Source organism: Grus americana, chromosome 11, assembly GCF_028858705.1.
Source record: "Grus americana isolate bGruAme1 chromosome 11, bGruAme1.mat, whole genome shotgun sequence".
Taxonomy (NCBI): domain Eukaryota; kingdom Metazoa; phylum Chordata; class Aves; order Gruiformes; family Gruidae; genus Grus; species Grus americana.
This window is the reverse complement of record NC_072862.1, coordinates 21,166,662-21,185,640: the sequence shown is the minus strand read 5'-3', so window position 1 is coordinate 21,185,640 and position 18,979 is coordinate 21,166,662. Positions and strand designations below refer to the sequence as shown.

Here is an 18,979-nt window from a genome sequence, read left to right as displayed (position 1 = left end):
AATGCTTTTCCACTATACAGGCCTCGAAAGTCTCAGCTGAAGTAAGACAATATTGGTCCCACAATTCTTTCCAGCCTCAGAAATGGGAGGCTGAAGAAATACAAGCTCTTTTTGGGAATATAGAGTTAACCTTGAGAAAGGAAGCATACAAAAGACTGAGAACTGTCCCAAAACAAATACTGACCTATATAATATAATAGGTTTTGTTTGCTGAGGCATGAGCAGATACTACTTCACTGATTTAAGTGAATAGGCTCAGCGCCAAAGCTATCAATGGAATTATATCTGCTTATGCTGCTGGGAAGTTCTGCTCTTTGCACAGCATTCAGTGAGGTGTAAAATGAGGACTTAATGTTACTTGCTTGGACTCATTTCAAAAGCAATTGCTGCACCTGTTCATACCAACAGACACACGATAAGTTATTTTATTTTTCCCAGAACCCAATACCATAAAACATGGACTGAAATAATAAAGCTATGATTTATATTCCTCCACATTTCTTTATTCTTTACTAATCACCTCCTTTCTAAAATGCATTCATTTTCCTAAAGCAAAATAATAAATAGATCTGTTTCCGCCTATTAGACAATCACTGATTCCTAGCATCTTCTCTTCACAAGAAAAGAAGTCTTTCTGTATTGCACAATACTGAATATGAGCAACATATCCTGGCTCCTCTGAAGCCGTATCTTCCAGGTATTAACCAGGAAATGGGGACTCCTAAGGAATAATGCACAGAAGTTAATTGTACACCCCTTTGAGTGTAATAAAATAACAAGTGGCAAAACAAGTCTGATTTCTTCACAGATAAATATTAGTTATTAGCTGCATAGCACAGAGTGAGGCATTCTCTCCTCTGATGTAGCTCTAAGCCAATCTAAAGCAATCATAACGAACTCACTCCAGTCACACTGCTGGACTGCAGGGCTTCTGCAAGCGGAGGGCTTGGTTCTGTTCAGTGGTGAATATCCTCAGCTTCCACTGGGAGCTCATACTACTTTGAAGGAAAAGGGCATCTGGCTAAATAGAGCATATTTTAACAAGCCTAAACAAACAAACAGCACACCATGCTATATAGTTATTGCAGTAAGGAGAGAAATATTCATTTCCCTATAGTTATAAAAATTTGCTTGGAAGAAGCAGAGAAAGCAAGCAACCTGAGTGACCTGCATATAATTTCTTGAATGGTCAAAATTTTTCTATAAGCCCTTCAAATGTAGGCAAATAACAAAACCAGCTCACACAGTGCACATGCATGGACCCGATGACCTCCACAGGTTCTTCCCAATTTAAGTTTTCTATGATTGTGTACCATGAGATTTCATGATGCCCACCACATGTCTAAAGGTGGCACACTGCTCAGAGATGCTGGGAGAAGAAGGAAGAAGTGTCAGGCCCCAGGACTGCAGCTTCTCTTGCTTAATCATTTTTATTAAAACAACTGCTGTGGACAAAACTTTCCATTGAGGAAGGCAGAATAAATTCTCTTGGGGTTTTTTTGGTTTTGGGTTTTTTTTGGGGGGTTTTTTGGGTTTTTTTCTTTGGGGGGGGGGGGGGCTGTTTTGTTTTGGGTTTTTTTAATAGAACAAATAAACCCCAAATATTAATTCCTACTTACATAAACATTCACTAAAGTGCCTACAACCAGTGGAGGATAGGCTATATTAAGATATCACCACTTTTAGACTTCCATCATTCCTATCTTCAAACCATACGACCTTTTACATGGCTACCTGTTAAAAGGGACACACCAGCACGTGTATCAAACACTCATAATAAACTTATGGGGTAACTGCATTCAGAGCAAGGCTGGTACGTTCTATAAGAAGGCAAAATTTTTACTTGCTTGCCACACTTTAGAAGAGCCAATGCTACTTTGTACATTTTTATAGTCTGTTCTGGTTTTTTAGGTTTGTTCAGAAGAAGAAAGCTTGTACAATGGCTATCAGCAAGTCATCACTAACCTCAAAGACAGATAAGGAGAAACTGAGGAAAGTTGGTTTCTCTTATGCTATGGAAGCATTTGCGAGTATCAAGTGGTACAATTAAAAAGATAGAAAAGAGTAAAACTTGTCTATTTCTTACAACTAATAGGTAAGAGGAAACAACTATGGTAGCATTATTTTTTAAACAATATATGACGTTTCCAATTCATTCATAATATTTGCAAAGGGAATGTCAAAGATTTATATGTCATTAAGAAAGTGTTGATAAGATCACCACTGGATCATATTAAATAATGTGGCTGAATTTTTCTAAGGAGCCAAAAATACCTATGTGCTGCATTTCAGTGGGATTAAGGTGTCTATCTTTCTTAGACTTCTAAGAAAAAGAAAAAAGTACCCTGAATGATTAATGTCTACTTTGGTTCTGAAAGACTAGATTTAATTATGTTTTGGTCTAATGGCTGGCACAGACTAGGAAAGGAGAGATGTAGATGAGAGCAGGAAAGGGATTACATCTGCCAATCACATCCACAAATAGCACTACCATTTTTAAGATCCATTGGACCAAATCTTGAAGCCTTTTATTAGCAAAGAAATTCCCATTAACTGAGAATGTTCCACACAAGACAGCACTCCATACCTTGCATAATTCAGCTACTGAATACAAACTACCATTTCTAACTCTTCCAGGACTCAATTTTTATTATGCATAACATATTCCAGTGCATACAACAGCTCTTTTTAGGGCTTATCACTGCAAGATGACAAAGTGTCAGCTTTAAGCTACCCTTGAAGATTTCCCCCTCCCTGTAAAGATGCCAATCTGAGATTCCACAAGCAAAGGCATGTTCGTGTTCTATCACATGTCAGCAGCTATAAACAACAGCCTGAAGGGTGCTTTTTCCCCCTCTCTCCTGTAAACAAAGGAAGTCTTTATTCCTGTAGTAGTAGATCTTTCACAAAAACTGTGAATCTTGACTGCTACATGGCAGAGATAACTCATGCTCCTGCTAAATAAAGTTCCCTAGAAATAAAGCATGATGTTGGAGACATTTATTTGGAAGACAGTTCAGACATCCTCAAACACAATTCATTCAATGGTATATTTCAGATTCCTCTGCACATCCAACCAGGGATGGAATTTCACCTCTGATTTTAAGGAAGCTGTCATCATTGTTCAAACAAAATATAAAGTCTTGTTTTAAACTGGATGCAGATTATTTTAGTTTGCTGTTCTAGAACTGGAAGTATTTTGTGGAAGCAACAGTGATATTAGGTAGCTGGGACTGAATTAATCCAATAAAAAAATAAATGGAAACAGCATTCTTTTGTGATATCCATCCTCCAGACAGCACAATAACCAATTCAGCTTTCCTGGTGAAAATAAGGACCCTTCCCCTGCAAAAAATTGTCACAGCAGCCCAGCTGCCATCCAGTCAACATTTTATGCTCCCCATAATCATGTCTAAATGCACAGAACTGCATTGTCCACTACTGTAAATGTATCAAGGCCAGTGGAGCTATGGCTTTCTGCAAAGATCCCTGGGCTTTCTCATTTACACGTCCAAACTCTCTTCCAGCTCCCTGATTTCCACCACAAGAGCTTGCTGCTGGAAAGGCAACACTCATTTCTAGTGACTGAGCATAAATCCTCCATCTTGAAGGCAGGAACATCATGGAGAAAAACTGCTGTACGACTAACATTCATAGCTAGGACTACAAAATTAATCTTATTACAAATACAGAGGATAAAAAACCTACACAATTACCTCATACACAAACACAGCAAACGTCTTTAAAAAAATAAAGCAGTGTGATCTTAACTAGCCCAGGCCAGTAGAAAAGACAAGCGAATGTAGCATATCCACAGATAGGCTCACAATGTGTTTCACGCAGAAACAACTCAGCATAATCATTGATAATATAAGTATAGCAGAATGTATGGTACCCATGTAAATCTTCTTACACCAGCCATTCTCCGCTGAAGTGCATGAATACAGCGTTGATGAATAAAACTATCTAGAGACAGCCATACATTTTGCTTTCAGACACAAGATAGGCTGACACACGTGCCAGATGCTAAGTGTAATAATCACTTGTGTTCCTCATTTTGACTCAATGTTAGTTCTTAAACAACAATTCTTAGGGGGTTTGTTGTTTGCTTTTTTTTTTTTTAAATGGCTACAGCATTCCTCGACTCAGAATTTTTTGCTTGCTTATGCTTCTAATCCAGAAGCAAGCAAGAAACAGTGACAAGTCTGAGGTACTGCAGTTTGAGGTTGTTACCTGCTGCTATTCAAAGCTCTTCAGCTGCAAGCTCTTCTCTCAGACCTGACTTCTTCAAGGGGCCCAGTGCCAAATCCCACACCTGCTGGGGAAAGCTAAATTACTTAGAGCAGACCTGCTTGTTACCACCCAGCCAAAAAGTACCAGACCAAGTGGAATAAAATGGTGCGTGAAGGACAAAAAATGCCCACCTTTATGTTCCTTGGCCATTCTTTAATCCCAAGGGGTCCAAGCAGGAGTAACCATGGTTGCAGCACCAAGTAGTGACCATTTCAGCACTGCTTCTCCTACTGTTGCCCAAAGTCTCCTATGGGCAGCAAGGCAGGCCAGGAGATGGGCCTTGATACTTTTCATCTGCTTTCCAAAGAGGACACCAGAGGATAATGCTAGACTCTCTTCACTGTGGCCATTCCTTTATAGTGTTACTTATTTACATATCTTTCCTTCCCTTACAAGGGAAGTACAACTGATACATCTCTGAGCAATTACAGCTATTTTTCCTCATTCTGTGCTTTAACAATAGAAGCGCATTTGCTAACAGCTTGGCTGTCCTCTATCTGCACACCTTTGTCACCCCCTAGGAAGACAACTGCCCATAAATCTGCACACTTTTTTGTTTGCTTTTCTATATGTCTATCGGTGTTTCCCATCATCAGTATGATTTTTAGATTGTCTGCATGGAGCGAGGAAGCAGCTAATCTTGACTGTAAATAGATGAATGTAACAAATCCCACAATACTGCAGCTTATTTTTTGCCACAACATAGCTTTTTGGGAAGCCTGAATACAATGTATTTCAAAACAACATCTATATAACCTTTAAAGAAGGAAGATTATTCCCCTGCCCCTCCATCTCACCTCTAATGTCAGTACATCTATAAATGAATTTATCTGTAGCTACAATGTAGATGGCTTTTAACTAGCGGGTACATGGGCATTCACATATTTAGCTGCCATATCGTAGGCTCCTCTCAGCAATTCTTTTCTTTAACCACTTGAAGCAAGTCACCATGTAAGCAGCTCTGCCCTGGCAATGCAATTCTGTTGTGATTTTCTGCAACCTGAAAAATAGCGGCAAAAGGAAAATATAGTGGCTTCGTGAAAGAGAACCAATACCTTACAGGATTCACTCAGAAAGCATTTGTTCCTTAGCAATAAAATAGCTTTTGTGTTAGTCAGAAGACAAGGCAGCAAGTTCTTATATAAAGAACAAAAGAACAAACTAAATAGGGTTGCCTTTCTAAGACTGTCAGTGCTGGCACAGACGTGATCTGCAAATAATAGTGTGGTTTAGTTTTTTTAAATAGACTTTAAAAAAAGATTATCTAGGAAATTTGTGAAGTTTTTCAAACGTCCATCTAAGCATTCCCCAAGCCCAAATTTGTCCATTACTAAACTGCTTTGGCTAAAATATACATACTCTTTTAAAATGAAAACCATTCTTCGATAATTTGCATTTAAACCTTCCCCACCTCCAACATTTTACCTACCCATTTATTTTTACGTAATCTACATAAAGACAGACAGAAGTGGAATATAATGCTGAAGGTCAATTTTCAATATTAAAAAGTATAAAGCTATAATAAATAAATTCCACCAGTCACAGTTCAACTCCCTTTTGTAGAACAGATTACCACTGAGACAAATCAAAATGTTCCATGGTCTCTCTAAATTGCTTTTGAACATTGTCCTTGAGCACCTCCAGTTCGTTATTACTTATATCAAACCCGATTTCCATTGAGACTACACTAGTAGTAGGTCATCAGTCTGTAAATCTGTCAAGTCCCTTGGAGACCCTTGGCAACCGCTTTTGTAAACCTAGCGCCTCCTTGGAAACACTTGTTGTGTAAAATCAAAATCATTCTTATGCTCAGTGGAAATTGATATACTTAGAGTAGCTGAATGCAAATGTGGGAAAACAATCTTCCTCACAGTCCTCTGAGTGTCGCTGTGAAGCGGAACCATCAATCTCCTTTTTCAGCCAGCCATGAAGATGAAATTCTACCACATGTATCTCTGCACTGTCAGGTATTGCTGCTTCCTCTTGAAGGCTTAAAGGCTGCTTTGAGCACTTGAAAAGGGAATTCTGAGTGATAAATCATAGACAGTCTCCATTTGCTTGTATCCAAAAAACCAGCAAAACCCTTCTACTCCTCAGAGGAGCTAGACGCCTCGGCCAGATTCACAACTTGTAAAAATTACTGTTGATCCATTCAAGTCACTGAACTTTCCAAGGTAAGCATTTGGCTCACTTTCCTGCTGGTTTTTTTTGGTTGGGGTTTTTTTTTTCAGAAACATTCATTCTTATTCCCTTCTCAACTACACATGCTGATCATTGGAACATTATTGTATTCAGTCCAGCAACCATGCCAGAGTTTTTGTGGGTTTGGGGATTATTAGCAGGATAGGGGAGGGGGCGGCAGCTGCCTTTCTTATCAGACCTGCACTCCTAAAATCTATTCAGCTACAGGGTGTTAATCATTACTTTACAATCACTCTACAGCTCACACTCAGTACAGCTTTAGTACAGTAAACGAGGTAGATTGTTGTACACTAGGTGCTACACAAGACCTTAGCAGTCAGCAGCAGCTTTCAGATTCAGTGGAGTTCAACCAAGAAAAGTCACCTGTGGGATAACATGAGAGTTGACACATTTGGTAACCTAGACAGCTTTCCACAGAATGACAGCAGCAGATTCCATGTCTTTCACGTATGTTTGTCATCTAGCCCCTCAAACTCTACTTTGTTCAGAAAAAAAATGTAAGTTGAAAAGATATCGTACTATGAACTCAGTCCTTGCCTTTATCAAATGTAGCACCAGTTTGACATTGAAAACTCCCGGGGGCAACGCAGTAGACTTACGGACATCAACAAACACCACAAAGAGCAAGCATATTCACTGGCATTCTTCCTGGGTGCTTCCAGCCAGGCTGTCGTATGTATTTATAAACACCCATACCTGTGCCCATACTTAAAAGCTGAGTATTTCTTGTGAAATCGTGATAGTAGCAGGACAGCACCAGATAGTCTGAGGACAAACAAGTGGCAATCAATAACTGACGCCACTGCTACGTGTTGATTCAGAAGACCACCTTCTGTGGCGAGAAGCCATTTCCAGCTGGGTGCACAGGGTAGGCCAAAACCAAAGTTACAACTGACATTCAGTTTCAGTCTGTTCACTTTTATCCTAACTGAAGCACTGTCTAATCCAAGCGATCATCTTAAACATTGTCAAATGGCAGCAGGAGCATAACTGACAGTAGGAAAAGATAAGAACTGTAGAGTATATACACACACAGAGTGGGATGTGTATATATTTATACATATATATAGACACATATATGCAAACCTTATGGGCTAATGCCTGGGCACCCAGCAGAAGGTCCCAGTCTTCATTTGCACGAGGTGACCACAGGGCATGAGAGGCACTACTCAAACTAGGCGCAGCAGGAAGGGCTTAGCCAAACCGGTGGATGACTGACAGCACTAGAGACAAGTTTCACTCAGGCAGGAGTCTTACTAATACCTAAGGTGATGTCTTGTGTCCAAGTTCACTAATTAGTTCAATTTCTAAATTTGACATATATTTTGTTTCAAAAAAGACTAAGGATTTCACCTATGAATTATTACATAATCCCAGCAAATGTTAAAGGGTTACAAACGAAATTACAAACTAATGGCTTTAATTAAACATATCAGGGTGCAGTGCCACTAGTCCTTTACTATGCTTCAGTGGTCTAAAATATAACTGTCTATACATCACAAAGCCGGCATCTTGGTTATAAACAGGCATCTTAGATGATATCCGTTTGTCTTGGCTGTACAAAAAACCCCAGAAGAACTCCAGAGAAGCTGATCCTGTACAAACAGTTTTTTGAATTGGCAATAAAACTAGGTACTCTGCTGGGATGTGGTGGTAGGATCTAAAACCAGGAATAGTAGTCAGGAAAAAAAAAAACCAGAAATAGTAATCGAGAATAAACTGAATGGATATTTGAGCACCACGTTTGAGATGACCCATACTGACTAACAAAGTCACACAACCCTGCAAATGATGCCCAGACGGCACAATAGCCTAGCATTTCTAAATATGTCCTCTCAGACACATTTCTGACAAATACCACCTCACACATATTGTAAGTTACCCATCTCTCCCTCAAGATAAGCATCTCAGAGCAGACCGAGAAAACCTAACTCACAATTCCTGAGGTTCTGATACTTTTTAGGTTGATTCAGACAACACCCAGAGATTCAAATGGCATGAGGTAGGTATGAAACAATATACATCATCTCCAAAAACCTTGTAAGATCAATAATTATGCAGTATCTTCTCTAGCAGGAGGTTTTCCAGGGATTAAAAAAAGATAAAAAAGCAGAGACCTTCCAATAAGTCTCAGATGTCAACAGCATGTTTTTTTGTGGTTGTGGTGGGTTTTTTTTAATAGCTGCCAGAAATTTGTGTTCTGACACAAACTACTCATAGGGAAAAATTTGGGCAATTAGATCTAAGAAAAAAAATTTAAGGGTATGTATCCCCACATGTAACCTGGGAGGAGAGGAGTGGCGGGTTTGATTCAGTAACATTAGCACTGGGGAAGTTATGACTTTTACCATTAGAGAGAGGACAAGTGGCCAATTGCCAACAATCCTGCTGAAGGCAAGCAAGAGTTTCTGGCATCACCCTTCCCAGGGGGGTAACAGTAGAAGGACAGTTTTAATTTGCATTATCTCATCTGCGCAATCATCCTGAGCAACGGTGGACCCAACTGCCTTTCACTGAGGAATGAACATGGCCTAGAGATCTCAGATGAGTAAAGGAAGCAGAATCCTGAAGCAGAATATGAGCCTCTGCTGAGATCACATGCCAGGGCTTACCTGCAGTGAAGCAGCGCTTCACCAGGTAGACCACTGATAGACCTTTGCTGGTCTATGCTGGTGAGGATCTGGGCTATTGAGACAATTACTAGAGTTTCTCTGTTGTTATTTCAGGACCCAGAAAACTTAGGCTGCAGAGTTATGGCAAAAATCAGTCCTGCTTCATTCATTTTTGTGCAAGATCACAGGCAGTTTTAGTACTACACTAACCTGGTAGACACTGCCACTCTGAAAGGTGTGATTTTCACGCATTTAAAGAAAAAAGAAGCTCCAACCTTACCAAAAAACAGAACCAAGTGTGTTCCTGCTCACAGAGAATTCCTCCAAATTAAAACCTGCATGTTTTACCTTCCCCCAGCTTGGTGAAATGACCAATACTGCACTCATCCTTTTGCTGCCAATGAGTGTGATATTTCTTAATCACAATATTTTGCACAGCTATGCCACTAATTAGATTCATCCTCAACAAGCTGGAACAAAAATGAACTTTTCAGCGGCATACCGACAAGAGCAATGAAGAGGTACACTGGGGAACTGCGATACTGTGCAGGTGTCCAGGTGACAAGCCACCATACAAAACAGTATCAGTGAAGGTTCAGTTTCCTAAGGCCTTCTGTTGTCACTTTTAACTTGGGGCACTCACCCGTAGTGCCTCCGTTCCAATACTTCTTTAACTCCAATTTAACACAACAGTTAGGACACTGTCAACTCAACAAGAAAAGGCTGTGAACCTAACAATACTCTCAAGTAGTTCTGACCCCCTCACATGCAAAAGTCAACTTTTTTCAAATTAGCAAAATCTCTCTGGATTTTGTCCAACTGATAAGCTTCTCTCACTTGCTAGGTGGAACATACAGCACAAAATTTATAAGGAATTCAAGAAATCTTGCAATCAATATGCAGCACAGATCTCTGCACTACAGCAGTTACATTATCTTGTGTGGCACATGCACTGTTCCCATGGCAACCAGCATCCTTCATCCAACTCCATTATTACGGCTATTTGAGGCTTTCAGAATCTCTGGTGTCCAAGCCATGGCTCAGAGCTACTTTGTGTTAATAAGCCTCAAGAATAGATACAAGAAGAAAAGAAGAAAATACAGCAAACTCTGTTTTGCTAATCTATAAGCAACATGGAAAGCAAGAAGTGGCATGGGAAATACAATTCAATCAGCTAAGGGGAAGCGACACTTATATAACCATCTTCATTAAGTGAGATGAACACAGTGCAAATTCACTATAGCATTTTAATTCCAGAAAAATTAATAGTCAGCTCAGTAAGTTTGTTGAGGAATAATGGCTCTGTAATAGCTATGAGGAAACAAAAAATTTCACTGTACATCTATTTCAGTATTCATTTCTCTATCATTGATATCAAATATATATTTTTAAAAAGGATTGAGTTTGTAACTATCTGCAGAACAGTTCAAAAAATAATTTGATTTTGACCATTTTATGATGTCCAATATTAAAGCTTTAAAGGGCTATTGTCACAATCTATAACCTTTATAGTATAATCTACATCTGGTTTATATAAATTGTCCCTAGATACTTTAAGCAAGCTTTCTCTTTCAATAACACCACTTTTTTTTTTTTTTTTTGGGGGGGGGCATTTAAGCATTTCCACATCAAAGCATTACAGCAACCTCATTATGCTTTACACAGCTTAATACAAAGTTTCTCTTAGTCACTAACCAGGGAATTTCAGACAGAAAATAAATAATCTAATTTAGTAAAGTGACCCTTAACAAATCATCCTTAAGTTGCTAGCTAGAGGTTTTATCCCTGTGAAATACACATGGGTCAGTAGGAACAGAAATGCTTTGAAGTTGGGAGGGTTTGAAGGCTCTTAAAAAGAAATGTTAAAATAAATGAAGAAGGCACTACACCAGAAAATGCCCTTACAATTGACAAAGGAGACTGACAGGCTGCTGAATCCAGCTGACCTTTAGCTACACTTCAGCTTAATTGTGCTCAGCACCTGTTCAGAAAGAACAGTAGCGCTTTAAGTGTCTTGAACACCATCTATCCTCAGAGCTACGCTGGCCACATTCTGTGTCAGGTCAGGTGTATCCCCTGCTGTTGAAGGTAAGCAAGGTCAAAAGCAAGGTCAGTCTTCAGAACAGACCCATCAGGGAGATGAATGAAACTAGGTTCCACTCGCACAACCCCCCCATGCATTCACAGAGCATCTGGATACCAAGATCAAAGCGCAGAAGAATGATTTTCAAGCATAAGTGATAAGTATTTAAATATTAAGTTCTACAGAAGAGAAAAAACCTACTACTGGTAAATGAACATGCTAAGCATTGAGGAAAAGGAAATAAAACATTACTTGTTCACAGCTGTCATCATTTGTGTTCACAGTGCTGTTTGCAACCTGAAAGCCTCCTGACCTGCTTGTGCCCTCACCTGGTTGTTCCTGCAGCTAGCAGGTGTAACCCATCATTTTATCAACTCTGTGCCTGATATCAGTCTCCAGGCTGATGCTGCTTGTCCAAGTAGGTGAACTCATTTCAGGAAAATGAAGAAAGCATGATTGCTATCTGAGAATGTAACTTCCATAAGGTTTAAGTGTCTTTACTTGAGGCTGAAGGCATGTTGCTATTCAACCCTGGGACAGATTCTGAATTCTGCTCATGTTTGACAGCTAGTGGAATCAATGGAATTAAATTCAAGTAATTTGTACCACTTAAGCCCACAAAGAAGCTTAACATATTTAATCATATAAGCTTTCTGCTATTAAATAGTTTGCAAGAGGAAAAAGGCATGGAATTTTCCATCCATGCCTTCCCTTTGGAATCTGCATAAAAAGTTTGTACAACTCTAATTTTCTTGGTCATGAGATTGAAAAATTCCGTTTTCAGTGAGATGATCTGAGAATACTTAAGCTGCTCTCCCTTTTTTTGTGCTTCAACCCAGGAATGGCTGCTTACTTCCAGTTCAAATGCAGGTTCTGCATCACCCTCCTGCACATGACCAGCAAAAGATACTAAGATGGAACTGCTAGGTGAAGCAAACCAGTAGCCACAGCTGAGGAGGATGACATTGTGTTACCCTGGAATGCATCTGCTAAGCTAGAGAGGATCTATCACACAAGAGCAGCAAGATCCTTGAGTAATGATATTCTGTCAGAAATGTTAAAACCCTGTTGAAATAATCCCAGTTAATTTTAATTTCGGAAGGTTAGATAGTCCTCAGAATTTTCTCTAATTGCATATTCCTCAGAATAGACTCCTCTGGTTGCTCTGTAATCAAATCATAATTAAAGCATCTGTGTCATTTTATCTATCCCTTCCTGCTATTTCTAGCATTTACAGAAGGCAACAAAGATGCAGCATGCAAAGTTTCCAGCATCAAGGCTCATCATCAGAGCAATAATAGGGATTTGTGGTAGTGTGACTGTCTGAGTGTCTCCTTAGGCTTTCATTAGCCTTTAAAAACAATTGAGGAAGGGAAGAATACTAAACAGTGCCCCCCTTGTCGTATCCACAACTGGAGGCCATGTTTTATTCCTGTGATACTTGTTTTTAAAACAGCTGCCTCATTTCATCTCAGCTCCACTGAGAAAACAGTCACACAGTGGGGAAACAGTTATCATAGCCTGAAATTAAGAAATACGTTAAATAGCAATATCACCTTGATAGAGAAAAAAAAAAAATTGTCTTCGAGCACTGTATCAGTTGTCAGACTGAGTCTCCACTACATTTCATCCAGGAAAAAACACAACCAAACAAAAAAACCCCAACAAACAAATCCCAAACCCATTCCTCTGAGCTATATCTCAGAACCCCCAAGTTAACTAATTCTAGAGTTCAGACTGGTGAAGAGCTGGTGGTATGTGCCCTTTACCTTCAAGGGCATATTGTAAGTCACATTGCAGAAGAAAGGTGATTGCACCATGCAAACTCTCCCCCTCCCCTCCAAACTCACTACTCCGAAGTGATGAAAACGCTGAGCAAACTTCTCTGGGAAAACACTTTACATCCTGAGCTTAGTCTTATCTATTTTACTTCAGAGAGAGAAAAAATAAAAATAATCATAATTTCTTGAACAAGCAGAATTCAAGATCAGACCACGACAATTTACTTATGATTTTTTAGTTTGTATTGAAAGGAATATGTTCATTGGTAACTGAAAGCATTTATTTTTTTCAAATGAAAATTTTGTGATGTATTTATTCACCACTGACATGACTTTTTCTTCCTTTCTTCTGCCCTAGATTTTAGTCTTGTCACACGATTTTGTAAAATTACAGAATGAACCTCAACTGTGTAGGCATTGCTTGATAAGTATATGAATACAATTAGTATCTCATGTACCGATTTTTCACTGTATGATTTTCATTATAACATTATTCTAACTAAAGATTAAAATAATTGTTATTTTACACAGAAAAGATTCAATTTACACAAAGGTTATCCTAAGACAGCACTTTAAAGTCAGCATTAAGTTTGCTAACAACATATCAGATCTTTTAAAATATAAAGATCAAAACTGGAATAAAATCAATCTTCCATCCTAATAAATCACTCTATTAATCATTCTTAAATAACTTCTATTTCTGGATGAATTCTTTCAGAAATTATTTTGAGTGGAAAAGTGATTTTGGAACAATTGATACCTAAATATGCTTAACTTAGGTCTTAAATAGAAAGCCTTTTCATACCAAATGGATAATGTTATCTACCACTGTGTAAGGCCTGTATCTGGATTTGATTTTATTTCTTTTAGGGTTTTTATTGTTCTTGGTTTTTTGTTTGTTTTGGTTTTTTAAACAGACAACAGTGGCACATTGGTTTCTCAGAAGTCCTGTGTTTGTCTTACTCTGTAGGAATTTCAAAGCGATTACTCAAACCTGCATCAATTACAGCTGAAGTCAAATGACTTGTACCTGTTATGCCTTGCAGGGTCCCTGTAACCCACAGGGTTTCTTTGTAAGAACGAGCTATCATTCACCCAACAGAAAGCAGAATTATTGTTAAGAGAGTGGCATTTTCTGCACATTTAAGCCTGATCAGAGTAGCAGCATGGAAATATCAGAACGTTCATGTAAATGGCTTGGGTCTGTTTCCTTGGGGTAAAGCCAAAGCATGACCTCTCATGCTAATGTTGTTCCAACTACACTGGTGACACCGACAGCAGCGTTTATCCCTTGGTTTGCAGATTACATCAGCTCTATTGTGGACGTGGTCAGCATCTTCTGTGTTCGCAAATTTGCATGTTGGCCAGATCTTGAACAAATAAAATTTTTGCAAAGTACATTTGTGCAAAAATTAAAAAAACCCACCCAAAGGGTATCTTGGAAAGCAACAATTTGTTGTTTGTGTTACACTGTGTGACTTTCCTTCTTCAAATTCCTTTGTAATAGAAAGAAGGGTAGAATACATATACAAAAATATATTTTTTTAATTATTTCCTAGTATATGAGGGACCAAATCCTGTCTGCATTGTGGAAGTAGCATTCTTTATGTAGCTTGTAGATTTTTTTTTTCCACCAGTAAATGAGATCCAGGTGTAGATGAATTTACTTATCAGGTTACCTTCCAATCTGACTGAACAAAACACATTTCAAACATCCAACTGCCGGTGTTGCCCTTATAAAAGGCTCACACAAGTGGCCTGAGAAAGTCTTGGATTTATAGATACTTTTTTTCCCCTTAAAAGTCTAAATAAAAAAAGAGTAAATCCCATAATCCACTTGGTATTTCATTCTATTCTCACACAGAGCTTATGACAAACGCAGAAGTTGGGGCTGGAACGCTGGCTATCCTCACACTGACAGTCAAAGGACATGCTTCTGGAAGCAGGGGAACAAAATATCTCAGTTAGAAGTTCTGAAGCATATCAATTGTGGGGTTTTTTTAAGCCAGATACAAGAATTCACCTGTGATCTGAACGCAGCTTAGTCTTGCGGTAGATAACACAAGTCTTAAGATTGGATTTCTTATTGCTATTCATACAATAAAGACTGTGTTGCTTTGTCCGTTGTTTTACTGAGCCACTGCAACAACTGACCTTGTCTTTTAAGTGAGATCTGTCACAACTGTGAGAGTGTTCACTGTCTTTCTCTATTTGGCCATGTCTGTGCTGTCATCGCCTGTTCAAAGAGGTCAGGACTGCAGCATCAAGCTTCCATTACAAGCATTCAGAAAAGCTTTGAGGTGCATTGCTTTCTACATTTTATGTAACCAAATGTGTCACCATATTAAAAGCGCAACCATGCAAATGTCACAGATGACCACCTAACATGCAGTTGAAAGGCACAGATATGTCCTCAAGTCCAAATTCATTTTTCGTTTCCAACATTCAAGGCAAGCACGAGTTAGAAGAAATCATGGTAAGTAGAAAAATCCTAAGATAACTTGAAAAGAAATTGTCACCAAGGATTCTCTTCAGAGATAATTTTTTTTCCAAATCACTTGTTCATAGTTGAGTCATCCCAGAAAGCATCTAAAGCTTGTGGAAATTTGTCACTGCATATAGGACGATGAGTACAGAACTCTTGCAGATTATTTAGAAATTTCCTTTTTGCATCTGTAGCTTGGATTGCACTTACATAGTGAATAGATTCAAATATAGAGTCAAAAACCTCTTCCCCCCCCGCCACCTTCCTACTTTGCTTGTTCCCAGTTCGCATGTTCAATTACTACTCTGTTATACTTAATAGTGCCATCAGTGCTGCAGTACTTTAGCAATCATAGAAGCGTCACATCAGCAGTCAGTATCTTCAGTAAACACATTAAGCACTAACTTGTCCATGCTAACAAATCATCGTTTACTTTTGAAACACTTTTAGGAACCCACCATATTCATGAATCAAGTGAGAGATCGGTATATGCAGCCTCTGAATGTGATAAGAAACACTCAGCATTTAACTTTATCAAACAAAACTACACATTCAATAAAGCAGACATGAAAATTGCTTCACTTCTCCCTTTTCCACATGCATATGAAATAGTAAGATTTACGCACAAAAATACACACAGCCCTGTCTAGAATATTTCTAACTTGCTAGATATGAAGAAAATCATGATCACAAACCAACTATTTATCATGAAAACAACTGCCTAAAATTTATGCAGACCTATGCTCGCATGAACACACACACATGATAAAAATAAACTGTAAAAACTAGCAGTCTGTGCTGATCATCACTGAATGACATCATTTGTACCTTTAACCCCAGAAGAAACAAAACCCATCAATTTCTTACACATTCCATAAACTCTAAAGATTTAGAACTCTCTTACAAGGAGTTCCCTACGATGCCAGTGTTGATATTAAATACTTCAAACTTATCAATGGTTAAATTATGCTGCTTAGCTAGAAAAAAAAAAAAAAAAAAATTGAGCTGTGAATTCTTAACACAGTATTAACATGGAAATTTCTGACAGATTTCACTCCTTTGCCACTAGGACTGAAATTTATTTTGGCAACTGAAGGAAGATAACAGCTCACATTTTCTCTGTTCCCCTTGCCCCACCTAAAGTATTTAGATTCACACACACGTTAAGCGACTCGATTCTCCACAATGCTGAAGTTCCACATACCCAGTTAGAGTCAATTCGAACAGTTCAAGCTGAGTGTCTTTGAAATTCAAGTCACTTTCCCGCCTGCACGTGAATTTAATAACTCCAAGTTTTAAATTACTGCCCTTCATATCTAGATCTCCACATTTAAAACATAAGCTGCCACATTCCTCAGATTTTGAGGAGACCAGGACCAGCCACTGTCCCTTTAATGTTCCACCTCGTCTCCAAAAGGAAGGTCTTTTTACTAGAGCTCAGTGTGATTCACTGGAATTTGCCAGGCAGGTCAGGAAATCCCCTGAAGCAGAGGAAGAATATTAAAGAGATGGGACATGTATATCAAATCTCATTACTGTTCTCTTATGAGAATCAATCAAGTGAAAGGACGTGATGATGTCATTATGACATCATTTACTTTGGGATTAGAAATTCATAGCTACTTAGCAACCAAAGCTGTCCAATACAGAAGTAAGAGATCCAGTGGAAAATGTTATCATCTGACCCATTTACTGCAAGATAAATATTTGTCAATTCTTGTTTCAACACTTTGTAAGACACACAATAATTTAAGAACCCCATTGTTTCAAGTACAGAATATTAGAAATAAAATGTTTTCTCTGAATCATTTCTTATTGCTAACATTCAAGTGCATTTTTCTACCCCACAACAGCTAATACACATGTTCCCTCACAGTCATCTTCCTTTTCATCTTCTCATAGACCTAAACCTTAAAAATGCATAAAGAAAAAGCTTGTGCTAAACAGACTTTATTTTAGGAAGTATGATCTCTATCAGAAACTCAAACCTCATACACTCAAGGCAGACTAACATAACTGGATAAGAATGCAAGCTTAGGAAGCATGTTTATTTCAATAAACTAAGATGAAAACATCCAGCTGATGAGCTCCAGTATCTGTCAGAAATTCCAACAAAAATGAAAATTAAAAAGCTTTGTGCATGAAAAAAGAATTGGTCATGCTACTTCTGTGGCTATTTCTGGGACCTGAAAAGGGTTTGATGCCCGGAATCTACGCCTGACCTGATTTTCTTTAAAGTTCACTCATCTCTATTGAAAATACAGTTTAAACGAGTTCTAAAGATAATACGTGAACTGAAATTATAACTAAATCTTTAAATCCATTACCAACAAGCTAGAAACAGAGCACTAGACTGACACTTCATGTTTTCAAATCCATGCTCTGCTACACACTAACACAGCACTGGAACACATTTAATATTAAACGAAAGAAAATAAAACACTCCACCTTCTGGAAATAACTTTTATTAGGACGAGGCTGTTCAAGGTTTCCACTGAGACGAGAGCCCCGCGTTCGCCGAGAGAGCCGAGGAATGCCCCGCAGGTCAGGCAGACCTCTGCTCTCCCTTCCTCGTTTACAGGGAGATCTGTGCCGCTATGAAGGCACGCACGGCTAAGATGAAGGTTTAACGGATCTCGGCACGGTACATCCGAAAGAAACGAAGTGTCACCGCGGACCTCCTCGGCACCCTGAGCTGCCACCAGCGCGACGGCAACAGGCGACCGCCCGCGGCCGTTTTCCCGGGGGATTCACCTCAGCGGCTCCCGCGGCCGCCCCCAACTCCTCGGCGGGGCCGTCTCCCCTTTCCCCACAGGGCTCCGCCGCCCTCTGAGGAGACGCCGCCGGTGCCGCCTCACCCTCCTTCTCCCGAGGGCGGCCGCGTCCCCCGCTGCGCCCCGCGACGCCGGCAGCAGCCCGCCCGGGGAAGGGCACGGAGAGCGCCGCCCGCCTCGCCTCGCCTCACCTCGCCTCGCCTCACGGTGCCGCAGCAGAGGGAAGGACTGAAGTTTACGTTCAAACGCGCACACCCTACCTGCCGCCGCGGCGGAGGAAGAGGAGGAAGAAGGAGAAGAGCTGCTGATGCCGCCGCCGCCAACCGGCCCGAGCCACCGGCGCTGCCCTCCCCAAGCGATAGTAATGTTCATTTAAAGCTCGGCGCCCGCCGCTCCGCCGCGCCCTCCCCACGCAGCAGCGCCCGCGCAGCAGCAGGGCCGGGCGCGCACCGCCCCGCCCCGCCCCCAGCCCGCCCCTGAGGAGAGGGACCGTCCGTCGGCGGGGCCCGGGGGCAGCGGCCCGCCCCGGCCCCTCAGCTGCCCTTCCTCCCCCTCAGGCCTGGCCCGCCCCGGCCCCTCGGCTCCCCTTCCTCCCCCTCAGGCCTGGCCCGCCCCGGCCCCGCGGCTCCCCTTCCTCCCCCTCAGGCCTGGCCCGCCTCGCCTGGCCGCAGGCCGGGACCCATCGCTCTGCCTTCAGGCGACACCTCTTGCCGACTCACCCCGTCCTCCTCGGCCGTCTCCAGGACCCT

General features: G+C 40.3%; 1 protein-coding gene across 2 annotated transcripts in view; it reads right to left on the bottom strand.

The window, feature by feature from the left end:
* SLC6A1 (solute carrier family 6 member 1) overlaps window positions 1-18,697 on the bottom strand; it is a 62,062-nt gene extending 43,365 nt beyond the window's left edge. The window contains exon 1 of one of the 2 annotated variants that reach the window (XM_054838106.1): window positions 18,491-18,697. The gene's annotated coding sequence lies outside the window, so the exon portion shown is untranslated. Of the gene's footprint in view, window positions 1-16,660; window positions 16,865-18,490 lie in introns of those variants that run through there. The other variant, XM_054838107.1, reaches the window with a different exon arrangement.
* Window positions 18,698-18,979: the final 282 nt, after the last annotated feature.